This window comes from Apodemus sylvaticus, chromosome 4 (genome assembly GCF_947179515.1).
Source record: "Apodemus sylvaticus chromosome 4, mApoSyl1.1, whole genome shotgun sequence".
In the NCBI taxonomy this organism is placed as follows: Eukaryota; Metazoa; Chordata; class Mammalia; order Rodentia; family Muridae; genus Apodemus; species Apodemus sylvaticus.
In genome coordinates, this window is record NC_067475.1 from 107,104,649 (window position 1) to 107,114,278 (window position 9,630).

Below are 9,630 nucleotides of genomic sequence, written 5' to 3' on the forward strand. Positions count from 1 at the left end.
GCCTTGATAGATCATGAGGGATGGAGAAATTAAATGCTGCTTATTCTTACTCTGTTCACTTTGTATTTGAATAGCGATATAGGGAACTAGAACCCAGAGCCTTGATCCTTTGCTCTTGTCTGTGAGATCTGAGATGTTCAGCATCTCGATCTAAGTCTGATATGACATTGTGTGTAAAGAAATGATTTTCCTATGTGTACTTTTATGTGGACTCCACAGCCAGAACTTTTCATGCATGGTCTCGCTAAACACACACCATATGTCTTGACATTTGGGACAGTAACATTGATCTTCTTTGAAAACAAGCCCCTGGATAGGTATGTTTTCTACCTGCCTAACAAGTCCCACCTTGGGGCCTGGTGGAAAACTGTCTAAGATGAACAAACATAATTGCTTGCCTTATTGTACTCTTAAAATATAGAGAGAACAGTTTGTTTTCAGCCTTTCAATAAATGGAAGCAAAGCAGAAATGAATATTTTACTATATTACCTATGCCACTACAAAGCATTCTATTTTTTCATAAAATGTCAAAATTTGGGAGACGTAATTAATGTTGAGATTATTCTTTATTGAAATATACAATAAAGAACATGTGTACAATGTATCTCAAGCAAACAACTGTATTCTCTTGTCTATACCTTTTACAATGTTCACACTACAGGAGTTTTTTAGCATTTATAGATAACTGTTATTTTCTCCTTTGTTATATATTTAATAAAGAACATGCTTTTAAAAAGAGGAAATATTATATTTTAATATTAAATTTAAGAAATTTTACATTTATTGGTAAAATGGATTAATATATTCTATAGACTGCCTTATCCCATCTATTCTTTTTTCTGGAAGTATGAAAATTATATATCATTTCCTACAAACAATAATAAAAACTATAGAGATGCCAGAGAGTAAGAAAATGGATTGCATCCTAATTTTATCACAAATATGTTGTCTTATGCCAAAAAAGTTAAATTAACTTTTGTTGACTCAAATACCTCTTTAATTAAGAAGTTATACAACCTATCTTACAATATCATTATAAATATTGAATGTCATACAATCTGAAGTGTGAGCCTAAGTAAACTTTTTGTTGATGATTGATTTCAGTTGCTGTTCCAGGTAAAGATAATATGCTTAGAAAACAAAAAGCTTCCACGTTTGCAAGTTGTCCATACTACCTCCAATGCTAACAGCACTAAATTCAATCGACTTTGTAAAGAGTTGTAAACTGTTTGTAATTGTAATTGCTTGTAATTGATCATCTCCACCACAATATTTAGGGAGGGACGGTACAAGAAATCCAGCCAGGCACTTCTGTGAATACTTTGGCCCAAGTGCATGGTAGGCTGAGGCAGAAGATCTGTGAGGATAAAGGTTAGATTGAGCCACACTGTCTTAGACACTCATATACCAAGACAAAGCAAACACAGCCAAAGAGCCAAAGAGAAGAACAGGAACCCAGAAGTGCAGCTTGCTTCTGTAGTTTACTCAACAGGTGACACTGCCAGCACTTGAGCAGTCTGGGTCCTGATTGCCATTTTCTTCAGACTGTTCTCTATGATGTTGCCCTGCTGAATTAATTTAGAACAATACAAGGCTTGGCTGGTCAGTAGTTGAGATTAAGTGAAAGAACTTTCCACCTGAATATAAAGTATGTTTTCGCTTCATTTTGGAAGTTCATACAAAGCAGTATGAACTTTTAGTGAGGACATAATAATGAAGAACCTAAAATATTAACCTCAAAACAAGAGGAAAGGAGCTAAGAGAATACTTACATTAGTTTTGTGATTTTTGAAGTAAGTGAGTGGTAATAGAGAAAAAAATTACAGCCTTTTAGAAGATATTTAATCAAAACAACACAAATGTGACAGGAGAGTTTTAGAAACAAGGGACTAAATCATGCTGGCACATAGATGGTGACCATAGGCATTGATGAAACTTTATTTGGACATATCTGATAAGTAGGATGTTGTATCTGTATAGTTTAGAACAATACAGGGATTTAATTATTTCCCATTATCTGTCCACTCAATGGGGAAGCCCCATTTCTTCTAGAAGAATATATTCCCTGATCTATTGGTCACATGGCTTGTTTCAGCCTCTGGAATATGAAGACATGAAGCTATCACTGGCTTGAGTGAAAGCATTTTTGTTTATATTCTTGTTTACATTTGGCTATGAAGAACAACCAAGGAGAACCAGTGTTCTATAGATTAAGTTTGGACATTGTCTACAATTTGCTACTTTAACCAGCAAACCCAGGGCCAGAAAACTTTCATATGGCATGTATATGTAAAGCATAAAATAAAATGTTTATATCAATAAATCACTGAGTTTGAGGATGGTTTTAAATGGCAAAGCATGAGAATCAAATTTGATACAGGTTTGGTAGCAAACTTGCAGACAAAGAATCTGACTTTTAAAATACAGAAAATATGTAACAAGGCCACATATTGTTGAAGTTAGATGGAAAAATCCAATGATAAAAGGGAAAAGAAATTCAGGAACATCAATGTTATTAAATGATATGATAATAAGATCTAAAGGGATATAATCAAATAAAAAATCTATAAGCTTTCTAGACCTGTCAAAATTGAAAAGGCTTAAAATGATTATAGGCAACACCCATAGCAGGAGAAGGAAAAAAGCTCCACATTAATTCTGTATTTTCAGAATGTTGTATAAAAAGCAAAAACAAATACAGATCTTCAGTTTGAAGTTATATAAGTCCTTTATGTAATTTCAAATTAATTTAGAAAAATGAGTTTACATAAGTGTATAGAAATAAATGATGGCCCCAAGTCAACAGTATCAGTGACTTCAAGAAAATCAAATCTGGACTACCTTGCCCCAAACTTCTACTATTTATCCTTTACTGTTACTAAAATCAAGAAACAAAGTGACAGAGAAATTCAACAAATGGAGATTTTAGTTAAGAATACAGAAGAGTATTTGATGTGAGTAGATCAAATGTTGGTGTGAGTGAGGTGTATTTGATGATCGTCTACCCACTGGCTCCCTAACTCCTTTTCCTGTTAAACCCCAGTTTCATACTTTAATGTATTATTCATGTATTTCTCCTAGTTTCTCATTCCAGTGAAGCAATGTATCTTTAAGTGAAAAATACGCTTGTGTCAGTAAAGGCTTTTTACTGAAAATGAAAATGAAAAAATGAGCTAAGAAGCAGAAAGCAATGTCTGTTTTATCAAAATAGATACTTGGTAATTTTTTTATGTGTGGTAATTTTATACTATGAAACAACTAGGGGTTGTTACATAAATTATAACAGATTGTGGGAGTTTCCTCAGTTCCCAATAGGTATGTCTCCTGGTCTGCGTCATTGTACATAAAAATAAAGGGACTGTAAAAGCCACATGGATTATGATAGATTTTAGCACAATTAGGGAAAATCAGGGTAATTTGAAATAGTAAATTTAGAAAACATATTTTAAATTGTATGACTGGTAAGAGAATTTCCTGATTCAGAATGATATAATATTTTAAAGTTGGTTGGCTTCCCTATGGAAAATCATAGAGATTATATATATATATATATATATATTCAAATAAAATTATTTTAGAAGGAAAATAAATACTCCATTTCATCAATGCTTTGAGTTTTATGTTGGGTAGACACTAGTCAGCTGTTAGCCATACTGAAAACCTATATAAAGAGCATGTGAACTAGACTTATTGGTTCCCATCTTATAGCCAAAATTTAGTTTAAAGATATAGCTACAATGTGAGGGCAACCTAAATGACATTGCTTAGTGATGTTAATAGTGTTAACAACTCTCTGAAGAATTATCTCAGCATCACCATGGGGAAGAAACAGATAGACTGAACATCCCCTTTAATCTCTACCATGGTACAGAGCAGGAGAGAAGTTTCTGGTTTTGCTTCATCTGACTGAGCTTCTATTTTTTATTAAATTATCTCTTTAAAAGGGAAAAGGTATTTACTAATTTTCATAGGAGTTCAATGGTTACATGATATAAACATCAGAAAAGCAGTAAGACAGACTTAGTCTCAAATTTCCAGTTATTCAGTTTGGGGGCATATTAAGAAAGAATGGATAAAATGTGTCTACAAATAACCCTGGAATAGAGTTAAGCCTCAATGAAATGAAAAGACTACCTATATTTAAAAGTAGAGAGATAAATACAGCTATGTAGCCAGTATTATGCAAGTCTTTCAGAAGACCACCATAGGCAAAAAGTGGCCTGGAGTCCTGGACTAAATACAAACAAACAAGCAAACAACTATAATAAACAAGTTGTGCACTAGTATCCTTACTCTGTTTTCAAAATCTATTAAGCACCTGATTTCTGTGACTTCTCAATCATGATTCACTGTATTTTGAAACTGAAATCCAAAACAATCCCCTCCTTAATATGGAAAAGCAGTCTGTGTTTAACAGTTCTGCCACCTCTGGCAAATACTATTTCATTGCAGATGTGCATTAACTGTGATGCTTGTAGTCTTCCGCCCCTTCTTCTGAGGCAATTCCTGTACGTTAGTAGGTAGAGTATGATATAGCTGTCCCCTTCAGAGAAAAGCATGATGCATTTTCTTATTCTTTGTAGGTTGACCAGTTCTAAGTCTCCAGGTTAGTTGCATCTACTGAAAAAAAAGCTTCTTTGATCAGGCTTAACATACATACTTATTTATGGATATAATGATAAAAATTTAAGGAGTCATTTATTTCTAGTAGTACATTTAGCAGAATAATAGTATTAAATTCTACTGTAGGGCCTATGAGCAGCCATATATTTCTCTCCCACTAACAGCACAGGTATGAGTTCAACCTTGTGGGGTAAGTTTCAAATCCAATCAGAAAGTGATTGGTTATTCCTATAATATGCATACCACTAATTCATGTTTTGGCAAACCAGTTGTTATCTTAGCTAGAAATGTTGACAACAGGGAAGGGTTGTTGATGACTTTTCAGCCCAGAAGTGTACATAGAATATTTTAACACTATTTGCACAAGATCAAGTCAACCAAATTTCCATCTTGAGTTGGCTAGGAACTCATGAAATCCCACACTCAGCTACACAGCTGACATCAACTGATGTCTTCTTGGAGATGGAGAGTCAATTTTTAGCTGATAATGCAGCTCTTTAGAAGATACAGATGTTTTAGAAGCTCATCCTAATAAGTGGATATTAACCTAGAAAACTGGAATACCCCAAACATAATCCATACATCAAATGAGGTACAAGAAGAAAGGAGGAGTGGCCCCTTGTTCTGGAAAGACTCAGTGAAGAAGTATAGGGCAAAACCAGAACGGGAAAGTGGGAAGGGGTGGGTGGGAGGATAGGGGGAGAGAAGGGGGATTATGGGACTTTCGGGGAGTGGGGGGACTAGAAAAGGGGAAATCATTTGAAATGTAAATAAAAATATATCGAATAAAAAAATTAAAAAAATAAAAAAAAAGAAGCTCATCCTGAACACATGCGTGCCTATAGGCAGTACTAAGTGGACAAGAGGGTCTAAAATAAAGTACACGAAGTCTAGAATAAAAAATAAAGAAACAGCTGAGGTGAGAAGAGGAATTAAAGGGAGAGAAATGGGCATAGATTTGATCTAAATGCCATATACATGTATGAAATGCCAAAATTTTAACAAAGAAAAAACTTTAAAGAAATACAATTTACTGTCTTTAGGACAAAAGTTTTACATGGCAACCAAGATGGAAAATATCTTCCTATGAGTCTTTAAAATAAAGAATAACAGAGATTCATCTTATTCAGCATACAGAGTGAAGGGAGGAAGTTCAGAAGGTGGTGAGTTTATCATTTAAATCTGTACTTGATTTGCACACAAATACTTTATAAGAAAATAAAAGCAAACAATAACCCTCTTTTTGTCATTTCTTATTTGAACTTCCTGACTTTCAGGGGTAACCATCTTACTAGTAAGTTGATGCTTGAGAAAATTAAGAGAAGTACCCTGAGTTGCACAGCTCCCTAGATGACGACATGGACCCAAAGACCAAGCTTATAGTCATTGTTCCTTCCCACATTCTCTTGAGTAATAAAAGCTGTGCAAATATATAAAATTGTTGTCAATATGAAGAAAGAATTGGATTAAGATTCCTAACAATTGGAATCATTTCAGGTAATTTTAATTAATTTGACAGAGCGAAACAGTACATAAACCTGCACTTCCTAGTAGTTACCAACATGCATGTGGAAACTCATGTTAACCAAGGTCAATAAAATTAAGAAGTGAGTTCCTCAATTGGAGAGGCCACTTGAAAGATTCAATATGGAAATGTGACCTCTTACTGCATCATGGTCATACAGGATGGTGATTCATTTCCATTCTCACTGAAAGTTTTATTTGAGAGTGTTGTTCTGCTGTTTGAGACAAGAATTAGTCTTCCTGAAAAAGTAAAGATAGCGGGGGAACAAAAATCAGGCCTGTGCTTGGGGACAGAGGCTGTTGAATGGTTTAGTTTAATCTCCTGATTGGTATAAGACATAAACACTAGATGGGTAACTTTGAATTTCAGAGGGAAATAATGTTAAATTGGTTATTAATAAGAAGCGTTGATGATTACTTCTCTAGAAGTGTTATTATTGGACTCGTTCTTTGGAACAATGGTTGGAGAAGTAGATTACAGAACTGGCTGAGCAGCAGAGATTAAGAAGTTGATTGTAAGCTAGTAATTAAAAACCTGAAAGGGTATTATAAGTCTTTAGCAAGAAACCAGATGACTTGGCATTTTGAGGAGAAAGGAAAACAGAGGTATCTGGGGTAATGGTAAAGTCCTGGTCAGAAAAGGGTATGACTTGCATGGAAAAATAGAGTTCAACTTGAAAACACTGAAGTTTATTATGAAATAGTTATCAGAAGATGTCCATGGGACATGAAGGAAAATTTATAAATCCTTTCCTCTTTTCACAAAAAATGTCCATGGGTGGCAGGTGAGACTGGAATACATCAAGATTTAGGGAGTCATCTTGGCTAAGGAACTGAGGCACAAATAGTAGGAGTGCATTTGATAAAATATTCAAGCTTTCGAATCAGGTGGAAATGTTAACAGAAGGGTTAGGAACATCTCACAGTTGATAGAAGGTCTACCTCTGATATATAGTCTCTGCTTGAAGACCTAGCACCACATAAACTGTCATAGTAGTCCATACATATAATCCTAGTAGTAAGGAAAGAGATGGAGGCAAGATAATTAGAAATTCAAGATCATCATATATATCATTCTGGATTAAATGAAACTGTTTTAACATACACATACATGCACACATACATGCCACAACACACACACACACACACACACACACACAGCTGGGGTAAAAATCTCACAAAGCAAAATAAAAACAAAAACAAAGGTTGTATTATTTTTCTCTTAGATCTTTGGAATGTAGTGCGGTTTCAAAACAGACTTGTTGACTTATCTTCTCCACAGATGGCTGCTATTAGGCTTTCAGCAATAGCATCACATTTAGTTCATTTCATAATTTAACAATGCTTATTATCACAAGCAGTGCCCTTTGGAAGTATGTAGAAAGAATTACTAGAGGTTCAAAATACACTGTTTTTATTTAGAGTGAGTTAAAAGTTTTAGCATATGTTTAGAAAAAATACTACATTTGACTCTAACATTTTTATTCCGCCATGTATATTACTTTAATCCTATTCACTACAATTACCCTGAGGTGCCTTAACCCTTCCCATCACTTTCCTCTTTCCTAGTAGGGTTTCTTCTACTTCAATGTCATCTTTATTACCCCAAACTCTATTTAGAAAATGAAGCATATGATGTTTGTTTATGCCTCCATTATTTCAATTAACACAACGACCTCCAGTCCCATCCACTTTTTTGAAAATGTCCTAAGTTTGTTCTTTGTGTCCAAATGATACTCTTACATACATGCACACCACATTTTATTTAACCATTTGCACCATGATTCCATAAAGTAGCTATTGTAAAACAAGCTTTGATAAAAATGGTTGTGCACATATCTTTATAACTAGCTTACTATTTTTCAGGCATAAACCAAGATTAGTATAGCAGAACCATGTGGTAATTCTATTTTTAATTGTTTGAAGATATTCTACTTGCTTTCCCATAGTGTAAAGACTAGTTTCCACTTTCACCAACAATATATAAGAGATGTTCACATAGACACACACACGCACACACTCATTTTCTGGGCAATGACTATTCTGACTTATCAAGATAATTTTTAGATGTAGTTTTGATTTGCCTTTCTCGATGGCTATGCATGGTGAACATATTTTCATGAAATTATTAGTCACTAATATTTCTTCTTTGACAACTGTCAGTTCAGTTCATATGTCTACTTATTGTTTGGATTACTTTTTCTTTTGATGTTTGGAAACGTTACCTCTTTGTGTGGGATAGATATTAATTTCCTGTTGTGTGAATCGCTGACAAAGATTTTTTTCCCATTCTGTAGGCCGTCTATTTACAACATTGATTGTTTCCTTTGCTCTGTGCAACTTTTTTTGGGGGAACACATTTGTCAATTCTTCCTATTATTTCCTGAGCTACTGGAGTCCTGCTCACAAAGCCATTGTTTGGTTCCCTCTCTTTCCCCCTATGACTTTCAGAGTATAAGAGCAGGCTTGAATGCCTTTGATGTGTTTTGAGTTGGTTATTTTGTAGGGTGAAAAAGGGGTCTAGTTTCAGTCCTATATGTTTGAATATTCAGTTTTCCTAACACATTCTCAATGTGTGTTTTTGTCGCCATTGAGACTTTGCTGAAAGCCAGCTCTGCTGTGTGTTTTTTTGTCCCAGCCCTCTAATTTAGTTCATCAGTCTGCATTTTTGTTTCTGTGCCAGTACCATGCTGCATTTGCTATTACAGCAAAGACAAATCTGCACTCCTTTCACTCAGAAATTTGGGTCTTTTTAGTCTTTCATGGCTCACATGAGTTTTAGGATTTTTTTTCGTAGTTTGATGAAGAATTGCATTAATATATAGCGTTGAGTAATAGAAGCATTTTGACAATGTTAATTCTGCCAGTCCACAAACATGGAAGTTCTCACCATCTTCTAGCATCTTCAGTTTCTTTTTCAATGTTAGATTGTCTGCCTTGCAGATGTCCTTATTAGTCTCTTTAGCTAGATTCATTTCTGAAGTTTTTTGGTTATTTTGTTTGTTTGTTTAAAGCTACAGCAACAAGGACTGTTTTCTTGATTAGCATTTCTCACTAGGTTCATTTTGAGTATATAGAAAAGTTTGAGATTTATTTGTGTTGATTACAAATTCTTATATTTTTCTGGATGTGTTTAGCAAGTCTGAAAGTCTTAGTGGAATCTTTATGACCTGGTAAGATCATATCTAAACTGAGAATAGTTTTGACTTCTTCCTTCCCATTTCTATCCCCTCTCCCTTACCTTACTGCTATAGCTAAAGCCTTAAACACGGTACTGAGCAAGGTGGGGAAGGAGTGGACAGCCATTACTTGCTGCTGACTAAAATGCTTTGTTTTTCTGCATAAAATATAATGTTGGCTATGGATGTGTGGTACGTGATATTAGCATGTTCATGCATGATCTTTCTACTTCTAGCTCCTTTAAGACTTCTGTTATGGTGAGGTATTTAATTTTGTCAGAGGGCTTTCTGATCTATTGAAAT